We start from the raw sequence: 18,914 nt of genomic DNA, 5'->3' as shown, positions 1-18,914 counted from the left end.
TAAATCCAAGGGTTCACATACTTTTTCCACCCTGCACTGTGAATGTTTACACGGTGTGTTCAATAAAGATGTGAAAACAAATAATTGTTTGTGTGTTATTAGTTTAAGCAGACTGTGTTTGTCTATTGTTGTGAGTTAGATGAAGATCAGATCAAATTTGAATAATGACCAATTTATGCAGAAATCCAGGTAATTCCAAAGGGTTCACATACTTTTTCTTGAAACTGTATGTGTAATATGGTCGTCACCTCGGCCTGAGTGGTCTTACTGCGGACATTCTCCAGACCGACACCCCTGCCCTTGCCCAGCCCTGCACCCACACCAGCCTGGCCGGGGGAATCTCCCTGGAGTCTCTGGGCTGGGGACTCACTCTTATCCAGGTACGCCAGAAGCTTTCCAAATAAGCCGGCGGCATCCTGGGGCTGAAATAACACAGAACAATGTCACGGTGATCTAGCTACAGCACAAACAACAAAAGTCACAGTGATCTCAGGAAGCACAGAAATTACAAATACAAATCAATCATAACTACATTATGGMTTTTTTTTCATCTTGATTATGAGACATGTTTTGTTACAATCCATGTGTACTGAATTAAGGAACTGTTTTGATAGGGGAGAGGAGGCAATTTGCTTCTCTCATCAAGTTCTAGGAAAGCAGGAAGCAATAGGACAGAAGCCAATAATAACTGTTTGAAAGATAGGTATGCAAACTGACATTACAACACTTTCAATCCCTTTTTCAAAACATACTTCTTCTCTATGTTGTGTATACTAACTGGTTTACTGTCTACAGTACATTGCAGATTTATCATCAAAATCCTTTTGAAAATCAGCTCTTCTGGATGATTCATACCCKACACACGGTATAATATCACCGTTTATAATGTCAGTATTCCGTTTGACATTTCCACTTTCTTTCAAACCCTTTATCACTTTAAGAATCAAAATGGGGTACCTTGTCATTGGAGCCTGCTGGCTCTCTGTCTCCCTCCATTTGTCGCTCTGTCAGGAAATAACAGAGACTGAGTGTTTACTGACAACAAGAATAATATTAAGCAGAAAGCAAACCGACTCTGCATATCTCAAATAACAGCCACGCAGATATACTCTTTCCCTTCGCCTTCCAAAAGGGCAAAGGGAAACTTATGGTTTGTGAATATTTTTAGCTGATACTTTTTTTGCCAAAGGCTGACTGCATTTCAAATCAACAGAGCAGCCAATATGAACTAGTCACCCTGAAGTTGRCATGGAAAGACAATGAGTATACAAAGGTGTTGGTGAGTTAATACTACAGATGGAGGTCTTCTCCAAGTAACCAGTTCCGTCAGGTTTGTGTACCTTGGACCACAGACTCCTCTAGGGGAGTGCTCTCCGGAGCCGTTTTCTCTGTGGCGGATGGAGGGTCACTCTCCTCCTTCTCCCCCTCCTGTTCCCCAGGCCCCTCATTCCCTTCCTCATCCTCCTGCTCCTCTTCCTCCCCCAGGTCTCTTGGTCCTGGTCTGGCCTGAGGCTGTTTTTGATCCACTACCTGCATTCACATTTACATCTTGGTCATTTATCAGACGCTCTTATCCAGAGAAACTACAGACAGTGCATTCAACTACGGTGTCTAGGTAAGACAACCAACCATCACATTCATTCCAAGTAAAATCTTCCTAAAGAAACGCAGCTATCAGCAAAATCAGTGCTAGTAAGAAAGGTGTGAGGGTTTGTGCAAGAAAGACAAGTACAAAAACGTTGTTGTTTTTTCTACCTGTAGGGCGTTAGCGATCAGTGTAGACAGCTGGTCCAGGTCTTTTGGACTCATGTCGTCCACGTCCACATTGTGTCTGCCCACGTTCTTCAGAACCTTCTTGATGAACACCTCTGTGGAGGAGGAAAGAGGAGAGGGGATGAGAGGAGGATGGGAGAGATGAGGAGGAGAGGAGGAGAGGAGGAGAGGAGAGGCGTAGAGGAGGAGAGGAGAGGAGAGAAGAGGAGGAGAGGAGGAGAGGGGATGAGAGGAGAAGGGAAGAGAAGAGAGGATGAGAGGGAGAAGAGTTCTAACTATGGTAGATGTCAATGCCTTAATTAACAACTAATAACATGCTATACCGTTATTTTCAGCAGATCCATAACTATTGATAGCGATAATTTGTTCACAGAGGAATAATAAGGAAGAACTTGTACAGTAAAAAGCAGCACATACCATCCACTGGATTGAAGGGGTCTTTTGGACTAGAGGGTTGACTGGCTCCAGCTGTCTTGAGGAGTAAAAGTCTATCCAGGTTGGGTGTTTGGGATTGMGAGTTCTCTTTAGGCCCAGTACTGTCTATACTGTTGCTGTAGGAGGGGCGTAGAAGAGGGGAGGGCAAGGTTGGGACTTTGGGGGCCCCCCCGGTCTGGGGTGGTCCCTGCCCAGACAGGTAGTGCCTGAGGGCAGCCACAAGGAGGTCTCCATTCCCTGCAGAGTGTCTGTCCTGGTAGGGAGGCTGGAAGGACAGTGGGGAAAAATGTCCCTCTCCTTGGGACTTGGGCCGGTAGTAGTCAGAGAAGACGCCAGATTGGTAACGGTCACTCTGCAAGATAATAAAACACATTATTTATGTATTATAACGCATTATATAAAGGTCATTATATAGCATTATACACATTAACTTCATAGAAAGTGTTAGCAAATAGATCAAAGTGTTCATCTTTACTTAGTGCTTCACTTAAATCCCCAGCTAATACACCACCATCAAATGAAACGTTAATTGCWAATATGTTAACAATAAGATGAGAGTATGTAATATCTTCCTAAGCAGTACCATATACGGACGGGTCAACAACACTCTAAGATCCATCCATCTCCCACATACTCATCTCAAACGAAAGCCCCCCCCAATGTTTTCCACCAACCYCATCCTTAATAAATAAAGGGATACTCTCCCCATTCTTGATAAWTAAAGGGGTACCCTCCCCAACCCCTCAATGCCTGGACCTCAGCAGGGGTTTGGCCCTCTCATTCAGCTAGGCCATGTTGGTCACCCCCCTGAACAGAAATTACATAGAGCCCATCATGTGGGTGTTACTAATTAAGGAACTGAACTCCTGAACCCACGGTGGGCATTATCTCCCTCATAATAATCCAGCAGGAAACTATCCCTGTGAATGGTCAACCAACAGCCATTCACCAACCCTTCAGAAGGGGATAGATAATGATACAGCTCCTGCAGCGTTAGTTTGTGTGCGTGTATGTGTGATTTGCGTGTATGTGTGATTTGCGTGTGTGTGTGTGTGTGTGTGTACACATGAGTGTGTGTTTATAGAGACGTGCATCTATGGAGAAGTAAAAAAGGATCCAGCTGCTCATCCCAGGCTAAAGCAGGGGCCTGGGGGTCTGGAGGGCAGGGTTCTGAAGTTGTCCAGGGGGGGCCCTTACCTTGCTGGGACTCATGGGGCCAGTGGGGGACGAGGCCTGGGAAAGGAGGCCCAGACGCTGTAGGATGTTCTGAAGGTTTCTACTGAGCTCCACCTCCACAGGCTTGATCTTTTTGTCTCCTGAGTCCATAGCCTGGGTAGATGGTCTGGACCAGACATGGAGAGTGAGAGGTGTGAGTAAGTGTGAGAGACAGCAATAAATAGATAGAGAAAGAGAGAAGATAGAAAGAGACACATGAAGATAAAAAGAGAGTCGAAAAAGGAGAGAAAGAGAGAGAGACAGATATAAACACATGAACGAACAGACACAGACAGACAGACAGACAGACAGACAGACAGACAGACAGACCTGGACAGCCATAAGGAACAGTCATACAGATAACCTGGACTATCCAGAGCTAGAAACTAGATCCGTTCAGACATAAACCAGCTCATCAGTCATCATATTCTAACATGTGCACTCCTAGAGTCTGCCTGCCTGCCTGTCTGTCTGCATGCATACGTGTGTGTCCGTGTGTGTATGCACAGGTGTGATGGATGGTGCTGCCTGCCAGAAGAGTGACCTGGATTTGCTGCTGCTATAGACATGGGGGCTGGAGTCCTGTAGGCGTCTGTAGGGGATCTTCCTCAGCTTAGACAGCTCCTTGGACAGGATCTGCTGGGTGGCCTCATCCTCCCAGATCAACCCTGCAACACATCAACAGGAATAACACTCAGAATGTCAGACTAGAAAAAAATGGTTGCACATATACTATCTGTCACGCCTGCTCCCGCTCCCCCTCGAGCGCCAGGCTACCCGTCATCATACGCACCTGTTACCATCATTACGCGCAGCTGTGCTCATTGGACTCACCTGGACTCCCTCACTATGTTGATTACCCCTGCATATATGTCTGCTCCTCTGTGTTGTTCCCTGTAGTAACATTTTGTTGTGTCGTGTTTATGTCCAGACGCTGTCCCTGTTCCGTTRCATGTCCGTCTGTATTAAAKGGTTCACTCCCTGTACCTGCTTCTCATCTCCTGCGTTGGGCCTTACACTATCAATTGCATTATGTGACAAATCACAAATGGAAACACAGAGAACTGTTTTTAATCCCTGGTGGATTARGTCAAAGGTCACTATGGATGTCTCAAATGGCACCCTATTATCCATAGGGCTCTGGTCAAAAGTAGTGCACTATAAAGGGAATATGGTGCCATTTGGGACACATCCTAGGTCATTCTCATTCTGTAATATGTTCTCTCAGCATGTTAGTAGGTTTATAAGACAAAAGGCTGCATGATGAGCTCCATATGTATTCCCCTCTGCTTCTTAATACTAACATACAGTACAGAACTACAGCACGTTTTGGCAACACAACTGAGGACTGGTGCCAATACCAGATGGGGTGGCGGAACCAAATGTAACCCAGAATATGGCCACGCACACTTGAACAATTCAACAGAGACATTCCACAGATGAGASGCAGCGTCCATGAAAGATACAAGCATCACTAGACTGCACAGCAAACAGCATCTGCAATGACATCCTTATCTTGGTAATAGAAGGAAGAGCACAGTACACATGTCACTTTGCAGAGTGCACCTTACTGTTAGTGAGCATTTGGCTAGATAGGGTTGGGATGACTTCTATAAATCACATTTCCATGAGAAGGCATGCGTTGTTATGGGTTATCAATCTTTAAAAAAGTTGTAAAAACCATCAAGTAAAMCCATCAATAACATAATAAACGAGAGGATGGATTTAGAAAATATGTAGATATGGGCACATTGGTCTGATAATACATCCATCTCCTCTTTTTTAAATACATAGGTATGCAAATGTGCTTTCATGGCTACCAGATGAGAGAGTCAAACAATGCAGATCTCCCGGTGGTGGGGGCTTCCCATGATGCTATTGAGCGGAGCACAGAAGGTAGAGGCCAGGGTTCTGGAACCCAGCCAGCCTTCTAGATCCACCACAGCCTGATGAGGGAGGAGCAGCRGAACACAACAGAAGACATAGAAGATATGGAACACACGGAACACACGGAACCCACCATACTGCTGTCTGCTGCTACAGCCTGGCCTGCCTGCCACACATCAMTCAACTGAGCAGGGCCGGGCTCAGTAACACAGGGAGGACTGAGAGCCAGCTTTCACCATCAAACACACATAAAATAGCTGTGCTCAATGATTGCTTTAACGGGGTCTTGATGGCTGTCTGTGTGAGAGGAGAGCTAAGGCAGGGTTTTCACAGGAACCGACGCTATGTGGCACCGCAGCTTGATTAACTGTAACCCCCACCAAGTCATTCACACACAGCTTAGGTTTTCACAACCACGCAGGCGAAACGGTTCCATAGCAATGGGATATAAAGAAGAGGTCCGCTTGGTTGGGCAGCTGGGGTTAACAGAGAGCAGTGAGAGGGAGGGGGTCAGGGTTTGGGTATTACAAACTATGGGACTAATTTAACAGAAATAGCTTTGCAAAATTCCAGTAACTTTCCACAAATTCCCATGTTTTTCATGAGGGAATAAGCAGAACATCCAGGGACCTTCCAACTGGGATTTCTGGAAAACCTTAGTGTTAAGTTTAAGGCCCGTAGCTCTGTGCTACATCAGCAGAGTTTGTGTTTTTATGATGAGGAGAAACAAGAGGCAGGTTGGTAGCTTTGAATCTGTGGAGGTGTTTCTGTGTTTCACCCGACCAGCACTCAGAGGGTCAGAGCAGAGGCAGCGGTGGATCTTATGTTGAATAATCTGAGGCCATTAGGTCCGCGTCCCAAATGGCACCGTATTCCCTACATTTTGCACTACTTTTAAACCCATAGGGCTCTGGTCAAAAGTAGTGCACTACGTAGGGAATAGTGTGTCATTTGGGACTCCGCCTAGGTTTGTGCTGCTCGGCTCATCATGCTGCTCTGCCGCGCTCTGTTCTGGGTTTGAAATGCAGATGCTCCTTGGAGTTTTGTTCCCTTAATGCTTTTTCAGACAGCCAGGGTAAATAACTCAATAGCATATTTCATTTCTGCTGGAGAGATTGATAAAACCCTCCAAAAATCATCAGCGCTGTGCACTATAGAATATCGCTCGCCCGTCTAGAGCTGCTTTCTAGAAATGTATGTAGATCTCAGGTCCCACTAGGCACAGACGTCAGTTCAACGTCTAGTTTTGATTTACATTTTGGTKGAGTTTTCAACTAATGTCAATTCAATGTGAAATCAACCAAAAATGATACTACTCCTGTCTGAACAGACAGCAGAAAATTACTTGAAAATACTACACCTGAGAGCATAATTYTTCCACAGAGGATCAATAGCTTGTAAAAAATAGCTGTGGAATAAGTTTTATYACAAGCACTTACAGTCAGGAAGGCCGCAATTTGGGCAGCACATGCGCCGAATATAGAACAGCTTGTTGTGTTGTGGCCATATATATAACTCCATAGAAGGATTTTGGAACYGCTAACACTGGTTAAACTCATGAGTACACTTGCAATGGCTGCCAGTCCTGACTTGAATGGGAACTGCCATGTATGGATTATATTTCTACTGTTGGTTGCGGCTGTCAGTTTGCCTTTGACAAATTTTCAAATACAAATCGTGAGAAAAATGTAGGCCTACYGTTTGGAAAGCTAATGCCTACTGCTGAAAAGAGAAGACTGATCTGTCTATTGAAAATAACAATTTTTTCATCATGTAGCCTTTTCGTYTTATAAATATACTAACATGCTGAGAGAACATATTACAGAATGAGAATAACTTAGGATGTGTCCCAAATGGCACCATATTCCCTTTATAGAGCACTACTTGTGACCAGAGCTCTATGGGTAATAGGGTGCCATTTGAGACAGATCCATAGTGACCTTTGACCTAATCCACCAGGGATAAAAACAGTTCTCTGTGTTTCCTTTTGTGATTTGTCACATAATGCAATTGATAGTACATGTGCCACCATTTTTTCTAGTCTGACATTCTGAGTGTTATTCCTGTTGAATTTTTGAGAGATTCTGAGCCAACAGCACTGTTTTTCGAAGTAYCTTATCTTGAGATATTGACACGAGCACATCGGCCATCACCGATGAGTAGCCTATGCTTCATCTTTATCATTGGGTGAGTCAGTGTCACTGGAAAGTGTATTATGTAGCCTACTGTAGCCTAYACTATATATAGTACATTCGGAAAGTTTTCATACCCCTTAACTTTTTCCACATTTTGTTACGCTACAGCCTTATTCTAAAATTGATTCAATAGTTTTTCCCCTTATCTACACACACAATACCCCATCATGACAAAGCAAAAAACATTTTTTTTAGAAATATTTGCAAATGTATTAAAAACTGAAAYATCACATTTACATAAGTATTTACACCCTTTACTCAGTACTTTGTCGAAGTAACTTTTGCAGCGATTACAGCCTCAAGTCTTCTTGGGTATGACGCTACAAGCGTGGCACACCTGTATTTGGGGAGTTTCTCCCATTTTTCTCTGCAGATTCTCTCAAGCTCTGTCAGGTTGGACGGGGAGTGTCGCTGCACAGCTATTTTCAAGTCTCTTCACAGATGTTCGATCAGGTTCAAGTCYGGGCTCTGGCTGGGCCACTCAAGGACATYCAGACACTCCTGTGTTGTCTTGGCTGTATGCTTAGGGTCGTTGTCCTGTTGGAAGGTGAACCTTCGYCCCAGTCTGAGGTCCTGAGCGCTCTGGAGTAGGTGTTCATCAAGGATCTCTCTGCTCTGTTCACGCTTGGCATTCAGGCCAAAGAGTTCAATCTTGGTTTCATCAGACCAGAGAATCTTGTTTCTCATGGTCTGAGAGTCCTTYWGGTGCCTTTTAGAAAACTCCAAGCAGGCTGTCATGTGCCYTTTACTGAGGAGTGGCTTTCGTCTGGCCACTCTCCCATAAAGACCTGATTGTTGRACTGCTGCAGAGATGGTTGTCCTTCTGGAAGGTTCTCCCATCTCCAAAGAGGAACTCTGGAGCTCTGTAGGAGTGACCATCGGGTTCTTGGTCACCTCCCTGATCAAGGCCCTTCTCCCCCGATTGCTCAGTTTGGCCGGGCAGCTAKCTCTAGGAAGAGTCTTGGTGGTGCCAAACTTCTTCCATTTAAGAATGATGGAGACCACTGTGTTCTTGGGGACCTTCAATGCTGCAGAAATGTTTTGKTACCCTTCCCCCAGATCTGTGCCTTGACACAATCCTGTCTCTTGGCTCTASGGACAATTCCTTCGACCTCATGGCCTAATTTTTGCTCTGACATGCACTGTCAACTGTGGGACCTTATATAGWCAGGTGTGTGCTTCTCCAAATCATGTCCAATCCATTGAATTTACCACAGGTGGACTGCAATCAAGTTGTAGAAACATTTCAAGGATGATCWATGGAAACAGGAGGAACCTGAGCTCAATTTCGAGTGTCATAGCAAAGAGTCTGAATACCTATCTAAGTAAAGTTTTATTTTTCATATACAGTACCAATCAAAAGTTTGGACACACCTGCTCATTCAAGGGTTTTTCTTTATTTGTACTATTTTCTACATTGTAGAATAACATTGAAGACATCAAAACTATGAAATCACACATATGGAATCATGTAGTAACCAAAAAAAAAGTGTTAAACAAATCAAAATATATTTAAACAAATTAAATTCTTCAAAGTAGCCACCCTTTCCTTGATGACAGCTTTGCACACTCTTGGCATTCTCTCAACCAGCTTCACCTGGATTGCTTTTCCAACAGTCTTGAAGGAGTTTCCACATATGCTGAGCACTTGTTGGCTGCTTTTCCTTCGCTCTGCRGTCCAAATCATCCCAAACCATCTCAATTTGGTTGAGGTCAGGTGWTTGTGCAGGCCAGGTCATCTGATGCAGCACTCCAACCCTATCCTTCTTGGTCAAATAGCCCTTACACAGACTGGAGKKGTGTTGGGTCATTGTCCTGTTGAAAAACAAACCAGATGGGATAGCGTATTGCTGCAGAATGCTGTGGTAGCCATGCTGGTTAAGTGTGCCTTGAATTCTAAATATATTACAGACAGTGTCACCAGCAAAGCACCCCCACACCATCACACCTACTCCTCCATGCTTCACGGTGGGAACCACACATGCGGAGATCATCCGTTCACCTAATCTGCGTCTCACAAAGACACTGTGGTTGAAAAAAAATATTCGCAAATATGGACTCATCAGACCAAAGGACAGATTTTCACTGGTCTCATGTCCATTGCTCGCGTTTCTTGGCCCAAGCAAGTCTCTTCTTMTTATTGATGTCCTTTAGTAGTGGTTTCTTTGCAGCAAATCGACCATGAAGACCTGATTCATGCAGTCTCCTCTGAACAGTTGATGTTGAGATGTGTCTGTTACTTGAACGCTGTGAAGCATTTATTTTGGCTGCAATTTCTGAGGCTGGTAGCTCAAATGAACTTATCCTCTGCAGCAGAGGTAACTCTGGGTCTTCCATTCCTGTGGCGGTCCTCACAAGGGTCATAGCGCTTGATGGTTTTTGCGACTGCACTTGAAGAAACGTTTTGACTGCTTTCATGTCTTAAAGTAATGATGGACTRTCGTTTCTCTTTGCTTATTTGAGCTGTTCTTGCCATAATATGAACTTGGTATTTTACCAAATAGGGCTATCTTCTGTATACCCCCCCTACCTTGTATCAGGAATCAARGTAAGACCCAGATGCAGACACGTCGAACTGACAATGGTTTAATATTCCAACAGGGACAGGCAATAGACAGGTCAAGGCAGGCAGGGGTCAGTAAACCAGAGGTTGGGCAACGGTACTGGATGGCAGGCAGGCTCAGGGTCAGGGTAGGCAGTGGTCAACATTCCAGAGGTGGGGCAAAGGTACAGGTCGACAGGCAGGCTCAGGGTCAGGGTCAGGCAGAGTGGTCAGGCAGGCCGGCTCAGAGTCAGTAGAGGCAAGGGTCAAAACCAGGAGGGCGAGAAAAAGAGAGACTGCGAAAAGCAGGAGCTGATAACAAAAACACTGGTTGACTTACAAGACAAACTGGCAACGAACAAACAGAGAACACAGGTATAAATACACAGGGGATAATGGGGAAGATGGGCGACACCTGGAGGGGGGTGGAGACAATCACAAGGACAGGTGAAACATATCAGGGTGTGACACCTTGTCACAACACAACTAATTGTCTCAAACGCATTAAGAAGGAAAGAAATTCCACAAATTAACTTTTAACAAGGCACACCTGTTAATTGAAATGCATTCCAGGTGACTACCTCATGAAGCTGGCTGAGAGAATGCCAAGAGTGTGCAAAGCTGTCAAGGCAAACTGTGGCTATTTTGAAGAATCTCAAGTATAAAATATTTTATGATTTGTTTAACACTTTTTTGGTTACTACATGATTCGATATGTGTTATTTCATAGAGTTGAAGTCTTCACTATTATTCTACAATGTAGAAAATAGAAAAATAAAGAAAAACCCTTGAATGAGTAGGTGTGTCCACCTTTTGACTGGTACTGTATATACATTTGCAAAAAGTTCAAAAAACCTGTTTTCACTTTGTCATTATTGGGTATTGTGTGTAGATTGATTAGGGATTTTTATTTTTATTTAATCCATTTTAGAATAAGGCTGTAACGTAACAAAATGTGGAAAAAGTCAAGGGGTCTGAATACTTTCCAAAGGCACTGTATACTATATGTCTGGGTTTCTGTTGGGAAAATTTGGCCCCGGAAAAGTGACAGGGAAGATTTTACTGTATCAGAATTTTAAGAAATGTAGGCCTACCGGTTCAATATGCGTAATCCATCAGGGTGTCCATCCACGCAGCCAGCGCCATCAACAGACAAGCGATATCGGCCAAATGAAGCACATTTACATGTCTTTAAAAACAGCCTATAACAAATTACAAAAATACTATTCCCCGTGTTTTGATGTGTAGCCTATGCAAAACGTTATAGCCTATTGTTTTCTTGATTTTTAATTTCCTAAAACAATAATTGTCCACCTCATGGTTCAGCTGTCAGAGATTTGAGCACCAAATGCATTAGGACATTGCATGCATGGGCCTATAGGCTTAGGTGTCCACTGTGTGATATTAATATTTAAAAACGGAATATAAAGGAAGAAAAGCTTAGGCCCGAGAGAGTGAGCGGGAGAGATATGCCGGCGGCATGCTACGACACCAACATTCATTTCTTTATACTTGTCAGATAGGCTACTATTGGTCTACAGATAGGAATATAGCCATASRGAAGTAGGCAAAAAAAATAAAAACKGAATATTTTTTTWAAAGATAAGAAATATATTGTTAGATTATAGGAGTAACTCTGGTAGGCCTAAATCMTTCTTCCTCACCTCAAGTTCAAATGTCAGAGTCAGTTGGAGCGCCGGTGCGCACTGCCTTCATATCACAGGCCTGCAGTATAATATGCTAATAGCCACACACCACCAAACCTTCACAAAAATGTCCAAACATTATCAGGGTAATAAGTAAGTYAAGCCATTGTTTATAGGGAAAATACGAGCAGGATATTATATCACGGCCAACACAACATTACAGTTGAAACTTAATTTGGACAAAGAAAATGGCTCAACAGAATGAAATGAAACACKTGAGAACTGGTTTAAACCCAATAAATGACAGCAATAGGTTAATGATATTTATTTTACTTATAACGTATCTTAAACTAAATWAGGAGTACACCATTAGAAATACATATCGAACTTAATTTAACCAACAAAATGTCTAAACAGAATGAAACAAAAACACATTTATCATATTTAAAGAACTGGTTTAGATGATCAAATAAGCCTACAATAATAACAGTGATATAAAATAACACTAATGGTATAAACAAATGATTATAAATACAAAAAAAATTGATAAAGTTCCAAAATTGCACAGTAGCCTGCATTTGGGCATTTGTGTGGCATTAAAAAATATTCTGCTAATGTCTTCTATCATGTAAATCACTTAGAATAGCATGAAATGCATTTATAAAAGGCCCCAAAAAATGTCAGTCCCTGCAACAACAAAAAATCCCCATGTGTGGAAATTCTAAACATTTGTCTGCTCAACTCTATGCCACTAGGCAAATTGATTCAACCAACAATCATTATTGTTCAATAGYTCAGTATATGAAACATGATGACTTGATGATTGTGTAATATAGGATTTAACTTCAAAAGTATTGTCTTTCACCATTTCTGTAATTTTTCTCTTTTTACAACATTTCTCCCATTTGTACTCTTTATAATCAACAACAGGTTGCTGTTGGAGGACGGACTATACACAGGCATAAGTCGCCCTCTGGTGGTWATTTATGGTCAGTACAGCACTATATGCCATGCACAGTATGGGGCAGAACGTTCATGGCATTTTAGCCATTGGTGGAAAAAGTACCCAATTGTCATACTTTAGTAAAAGTAAAGATATCTTAATAGAAAATGACTCAAGTAAAAGTGAAAGTCACCCAGTGAAATGCTACTTGAGTAAAAGTATTTGGTTTTAAATATACTAAAGTATCAAAAGTAAATGTAATTGCAAAAATGTACTTAAGCATCAAATGTAAAAGCAAAAGTATACATCTTTTCAAATTCCCTATATGAAGCAAACCAGGCRGSACCATTTTAAATATTTGTATTTATTTACAGACAGCCAGTGGCATGCTCCAAACAAAGCATGTGTTTGGTGGGTCAGCCTGATCAGAGGCAGTACAGTAGGGATGACCAGCGATGTTCTCTTGATAAGTGTGTGAATTAGACAATTTTCCTGTCCTGCTAAACATTCAAAATGTAASAAGTACTTTTGGGTGTCAGGGAAAATRTAAAATGTACATAATTTTCAATAGGAATGTAGTGAGGTAAAAGTAAAAGTAGTCAAACATTATAAATAGTAAAGTACAGATACCCCAGTATATTTTCTTAAGTACTTTACACCACTGATTTTAGCACATACAGTACTGAAGAACATTGACATCTATTGCCAGTGTAACTTTATACAATATCTTGGATAAAGGTACTGAGACTTGGATTGTTTAGGTTATGCGTGAAGAGATCTACAAATATGTACCTGATAAGATCACACAATACCCACAAACAGTAGGTCTATGTGAGGGAAAACCAACAAACAGTAGGTCTATGTGAGGGAAACCCCACAAACAGTGGGTTAGTGAGGAAACCCTGCAACAAGTAGGTTATGTGAGGGAAACCCCACAAAAGTAGGTCTATGTGAGGAAACCCACAAACAGTAGGTCTATGTGAGGGAAAACCCACAAACAGTAGGTCTATGTGAGGGAAAACCCACAAACAGTGGGTCTAGTGTGAGGGAAAACCCGCAAACAGTAGGTCTATGTGAGGGAAAACCCCACAAACAGTAGGTCTATGTGAGGGAAAACCCCAACAGTAGGTCTATGTGAGGGAAAACCCCACAAACAGTGGTCTATGTGAGGGAAAACCCCACAAACAGTAGGTCTAGTGAGGGAAACCCACAAACAGTGGGTCTATGTGAGGGAACCCCACAAACAGTGTCTGTGAGGGAAACCCTGCAAACAGTAGGTCTATGTGAGGAAAACCCCACAAACAGTATGTCTATGTGAGGGAAAACCCAAACAGAAGGTCTATGTGAGGAAAACCCCACAAACAGTGGGTCTATGTGAGGGAAACCCCACAAACAGTGGGTCTATGTGAGGGAAAACCTGCAAACAGTAGGCTATGTGAGGGAAAACCTGCAAACAGTAAGGTCTATGTGAGGGAAAACCCACAAACAGTAGGTCTATGTGAGGGAAAACCTGCAAACAGTGGTCTATTGAGGAAAACCCTGCAAACAGTAGGTCTATGTGAGGAAAACCCACAAACAGTAGGTCTATGTGAGGGAAAACCCACAAACAGTAGGTCTATGTGAGGGAAAACCCTGCAAACAGTAGTCTATGTGAGGGAAACCCCACAACATATGTCTATGTGAGGGAAAACCCTGCAAAACAGTAGGCTATTGAGGGACCCTGCAAACAGTAGGTCTATGTGAGGGAAAACCCTGCAAACAGTAGGTCTATGTGAGGGAAGGGGAAAAACAATCAGATTAACACAGGAATATAGGAATATACCATTCTAATTATGCATAGCTGACATTTCCCAGTGCAGTAGGCTGGGGCGCTGAGGATGACTCTAAGACAGACAGTGAAGGCAGCAGCTGTAGTTTGGCGTACTGTACGGACCTCTGTGCTGAAGAGTTCACACTAACAATGAGTCAGAAGTAAGTACTAAATAGGAAATAGGGTGCAGTTTGGGCACATCTCTCTGTATTGGGCAGCAAGTAGCAGTTAGAATGTTTGGCCAGTAACCGAAAGTTTGCTGGTTCAAATCCCTGAGCCGACGAGGTGAAATATCCGTCGATGTGCCCTTGAGCAAGAACTTAACCCTAAGTGCTCCTGTAAGTGCTCTGGATAAGTGACAAAAACCGCCTCAGCAAACAAGCTGTCATTCACAGAGACTGGAGAACAGAGGGAATTTAGAGAAGACACACAGCAATTACCAAATTAATATCTGTTATTAACAGTCAATGGCACCATGTCTTCATACATGAAAACTGTCTTCATATCATACAGAGCCGTGTATCTGAACATACAGTTGAAGTCGGAGTTTACATAACCTAACAATACATTTAAACTCAGTTTTTCACAATTCCTGACTTTTATCCTAGTAAAAATCCCTGTCTTAGGTCAGCTAGGATAACCACTTTATTTTAAGTGGAAATGTCAGAAATATAGTAGAGAGAATGATTTATTTCAGCTTGTATTTCTTTCATCACATTCCCAGTGGGTCAGAGTTTACATACACTCAATTGTATTTGGTAGCATTGCTTTAAATTGTTTAACTTGGGTCAAATGTTTCGGGTAGCCTTCCACAAGCTCCCACAATAAGTTGGGTGACTTTTGGCCCATGCCTCCTGAAAGAGCTGGTGTAACTGAGTCAGGTTTGGTAGGCTCTCAATGCTTGCAACCGCTTTTTCAGTTTGCCACAAATTTTCTATAGGATTGAGGTCAGGGCTTTGTGATGGCCACTCCAATATTTGACTTTGTTGTCCTTAAGCCATTTTGCCACACCTTTTGGAAGTATGCTTGTTGATATGTTCATTTGGAGAACCATTTGCGACCAAGCTTTAATTCCTGACTGATGTCTTGAGATGTGCTTCATATAATCCACATACTTTTCCTGCCTCATGATGCCATCTATTTTGTGTAGTGCACCAGTCCTCTTGCAGAAAGCACCCCAAACATGATGCTGCACCCCCCGTGCTTCACGGTTGGGATGGTGTTCTTCGGCTTGCAGCATCCCCCTTTTTCCTCCAAACATAATGATGGTCATTATGGCCAAACAGTCTATTTTGTTTCATCAGACAGAGGACATTTTCCAAAAAGTACATCTTTGTCCCCATGTGCAGTTGTAAACAGTAGTCTGGCTTTTTTATGGCGGTTTTGGAGCAGTGGCTTCTCCTTGCTGAGCGGCCTTTCGGGTTATGTCAATATAGGACTCATTTTACTGTGGATTAGATACTTTTGTACCTGTATACTCCAGCATCTTCACAAGGTCCTTTGCTGTTGTTCTGGGATTGATTTGCACATTAAGCACCAAAGTATGTTCATCCTCTAGGAGACAGAACGCGTCTCCTTCCTGAGCGTTATGACGGCTGCGTGGTCCCATGGTGTTTATACTTGCGTACTATTGTTTGAACAGATGAACGTGGTACCTACAGGTGTTTGGAAATTGCTCCCAAGGATGAACCAGACTTGTGGAGGTCTACAATTTTTTTTCTGAGGTCTTGGCTGATTTCTTTTGATTTCACATTAATGTCCAAGCGCAAAGAGGATCTGAGTTTGAAGGTAGGCCTTGAAATACATCCACAGGTACACCTCCAATTGACTCAAATTATGTCAATTAGCCTATCAGAAGCTTCTAAAGCTATGACATCATTTTCTGGAATTTTCCAAGCTGTTTARAGGCACAGTCAACTTAGTCTATGTAAACGTCTGACCCACTGGAATTGTGATACAGTGAATTATAAATGAAATARTCTGTAAACAATTGTTGGAAAAACTACTTGTGTCATGCATAAAGTAGATGTCCTAACCGACTTGTCAAAAGTATAGTTTGTTAACAAGACATTTGTGGAGTGGTTGAAAAACTTGTTTYAATGACTCCAACCTAAGTGTATGTAAACTTCCGACTTCCACTGTATGAGGAATAGTTCAAGTGTTCTTGTCGTAGCATTTGAAAATGTATGTATTTGTTCATCGATCTTAAAAATTATATTTATGGTAGTGAAAGAAGTTTAGAAGTGAAAATTGTTATTGTTGAAAAAATATAAGCCTAGTGTAGTATTAGAAGTGACTGAAGCAAGTATATTAATTATGCGTTGCTGACATTTCCCCACCAGKCGGGTGGCTGGGTCTCTGAGGATGCCTCAGGGGGGCTGTGGYAGACAGTGACGGCAGCAGTAGTAAGTGGTATCGCTGGTGTAAAAGTGGAAATTGGAGTTGATGAACCTTGATCAGTATTGCTGACAACAAGTGTCAAAAACTTCCTACAAATGTGTCGTTTTTGGGAATTAASTTGTGTTTTATGAGCTCTGTCTAGACTTGTTCCACTCTTCGAACCGTCCAAACGGTGCGTCACCTTGGCGTACCCCGCAGCAGAGGCAGTAGTGGTAGCGTTGGTGTGCAGTATGTTACGTACCTCTGTGGGAAAGTTTCTGCAGTAGTGTCCTGAAGCGCTGAACCACAGACAGAGATACATCATAGGTGTACACCTCTGTCACCGGAACTGGCGTGGAGTGACACCTCCCGAACATTCCATCTGSGGAAAGGAGGMCAGAGAGTCAGGAACATACTGTATGGTACTAAACTCTGCCATACAGAYTCCCCATTCCAGGGACTTCAAACAGGAATAACATTAGAGACCAACAGAAGGACTTTGATACAATTCATTATTATGAGTTTTAAGTATGTATAAAAAAACTGCTATTTTTATGAAGCACCACACTCTCCCTTCAGTACCAACCCAGTGAGCGCAGCTTTTGCCAGAGATTTAGATATTCTTCAATGGGAGCTAATGCTTCTCACTTCAGACATGATGCTATCAGCATGGTGATAWGCACTGGCTCATCAATAGAGAGACGTTATCAATGAAGGCTCTTCTTATCTACATATCAGCGGCCATGAGCACTACGCTGTGTCCAATGGGCTCTGGGGTGACGCACTCTGAGGAGCACATACAGCAGGATTCATATTTCATCTACCCACTATGTAGACAAGAATAGAAAGCCAGCACTTRTAAAAGTGTGAATACGTCCCACAYGGCACCCTATTCCCTTGTGCACTACTTTTGWCACAAGCCCTATGGCTGCCATTTTGGGAAGCAACCTTTGCCAATTACTGCACAACAGCATAATGTGAAAGACAGTAGAGTAACATTACATTGCCAAATGTATGAATTCATTATGCTCATTGTTTTTGGTTCACAAATCACTCCCATCGTTGAGTGAGATCCAATTCAAATGATGCCATGCAAACATGTTGGCAATGGTCCATGTTGGTTATGGAAACAGCCCAGACTTTTTCTTTTAAGAACACCCCCCATTGTAACCACCGCAATCAAACAGACAGGAGGAGGAGCTACATTTATGAGGAAACAGAGTGGCCTGGGACCTAGCTATATGGTGTCCAATCGGTCTCTCTACTGCCTGTAACAACCATTCRCTCTCTGTCACCATCTCAGTTTCTATAATGGGAAACATGAGAGATAAGAGACAGTAACCTATGCATTAACCTATGCATTTATCACTTTTACTTTTGCAATGACACATGTTTTTGTATTGTACGTATTGCCAATATTGTGTAATGTATGTTTTTGCTTATGTATGACCAGAAATATGATTGTTATGTTTATAATCATAAATCAATCTAATCTATAKTCCCACAACATGGAGGTATAGTATAATATACCATATCCTATCAAATGCCATTCCGTAAAGCATCAGTTGTATCCGGCTTGTGTCTTTGGATTCTTTCTTTTCATATTGTCCTCTTGCTGTACTGTGGTGAAGTTCAAGGCAACATTTGAATTATTACTCGTAATTATAGCAATGCAGATTTAAGTCCGAAACAGCTTCTTTCTCATCTATCTTGGCCCCTGTACATGGGGCTGTTAATCAGAGCCAGAGCCCCCTTACTTCAACTTGATTTACGGCGTGGATTACAGCAAATGAGAATTTAAAGGCCATTTTCATGGGAGTGGTTTGCATTATGATTGAGGAGATGCTCGCTGGAGTTTARAAATGCCTTGTTTGATTCTGACTGATGTATTATCCCTGCTTGGAAGTGGCCAGGTGGYCATGTTCTGCTGTGCTACACTGGTCTGTACAGCTGGAGTAACTCTAAACAACTCCCATATTCAATCAAATCAACAGGAAGCAACTTCCCCAATCCATCTTTATACGATATCACCAAAAATATAAATAAGGGTAAACCTATAAATTAATTGGATAAGTGCATAGATTTCTGA

At 42.4% G+C, this 18,914-nt stretch overlaps 1 pseudogene; it reads right to left on the bottom strand.

Moving 5' to 3' along the window:
* The window catches only part of LOC111956983 (receptor-type tyrosine-protein phosphatase N2-like), a 142,392-nt pseudogene that overhangs the window by 102,198 nt on the left and 21,280 nt on the right, over positions 1-18,914 (bottom strand).

This window comes from Salvelinus sp. IW2-2015, linkage group LG32 (assembly GCF_002910315.2).
Source record: "Salvelinus sp. IW2-2015 linkage group LG32, ASM291031v2, whole genome shotgun sequence".
NCBI classification, from domain to species: domain Eukaryota; kingdom Metazoa; phylum Chordata; class Actinopteri; order Salmoniformes; family Salmonidae; genus Salvelinus; species Salvelinus sp. IW2-2015.
Note: the sequence above shows the minus strand (reverse complement) of the source record. Positions and strands in the feature narration are given on the sequence as shown.